At 57.9% G+C, this 1023-nt stretch overlaps 1 protein-coding gene across 4 annotated transcripts in view; it reads left to right on the top strand.

Annotated features, from left to right (window-relative positions):
* NAV1 (neuron navigator 1) overlaps positions 1-1023 on the top strand; it is a 243154-nt gene that overhangs the window by 237873 nt on the left and 4258 nt on the right. The window lies entirely within an intron of this gene.

The raw sequence follows: 1023 nt of genomic DNA, 5'->3' as shown, positions 1-1023 counted from the left end.
CTGGAGGAGCAGCTCCACTACCTCTCCTAGCACCAGCTCTGCTTGGTCAGAGCCCGTAGCTGGTCACAAAGTTGTATGTAGCATTCTCCATGGAAACTGGCTGAAAACCGCTGTTACCATCAATCATAGGCTGAAGTATTTCTGATCAGTAGGTAGAGGGTTTCTTGTAGCCATAAGCCTTGGGAAGCCTTTAGCACAGCCAGGGGCAGCCAGCTCACTCTGAATGCTGGGCCATGGAGACAGCCTCAGCATCTGGGCAGGTGTGCGCAGATGCCATGTCCCAAGTATTGCACAGCTCTGTGTGGAAGTTGTGCTGCCACATGCTGTGTCCCGTTCCCCAGCAGCTGCTTCCCCACTGCAGTGCCGCACCTGACATGGCTGCATTTCCCAGGAGTTCCCCCTAGGGTTAGCAAAGCCATGGAGCCCTGTCTGCTCTGGTTCCCTGCTGAGTCTGGGGCCACTGCGGAGCACAGCTCACGCTCCCCCCGACTCAGCACACCCAGAAATGAGCAGCACAGCCTTTAGAGGCACCCTGGGTGTGCAGCTCAGGCTCTGTGGCTCAGACATGGCTCTTGGGAGGCACCCAGGGCTGCTCCCAGCTAGCTGCATTGGGAAGAGGGTCTGATTTCCAGGCTGCATGCCAAGCAAGCAGGAGCAAAGGGGTGTGATGTGCTGCTCAGCTGCACTCCCAAGCTGGGGAGCCTGTGTTGACATGGCCTGGGTGTGGAAAACCCTGCCTGTGCTCTTGGGGAGCTTCCTGCCTGCAGTGCTGGGGAGCTCTTGTGCTCTTGGGGAGCTTCCTGCCTGTAGTGCTGGCAACCTAGTGTCTCCTCATTCCCTCCCCAACAACTCCTGTGACCCACACTGCTGTGTGAAGCAGTGGCCTCTATAGGGACAGACTGGCCAGGGTGCTCAGCCTTCCTGCTCAGAGACCAGCAAGAATCAGGAAAAAACAGCCCTACAGCTGTGCTGGCCCTGACTGCAGCTGGGGCCAAGACTACAAGTGAGGCCAGTCAGTGCCTC

The sequence above is a fragment of the Alligator sinensis genome, unplaced genomic scaffold, assembly GCF_000455745.1.
Source record: "Alligator sinensis unplaced genomic scaffold, ASM45574v1 scaffold766_1, whole genome shotgun sequence".
Taxonomy (NCBI): domain Eukaryota; kingdom Metazoa; phylum Chordata; order Crocodylia; family Alligatoridae; genus Alligator; species Alligator sinensis.
This window is presented reverse-complemented; position numbering and strand designations above follow the sequence as displayed.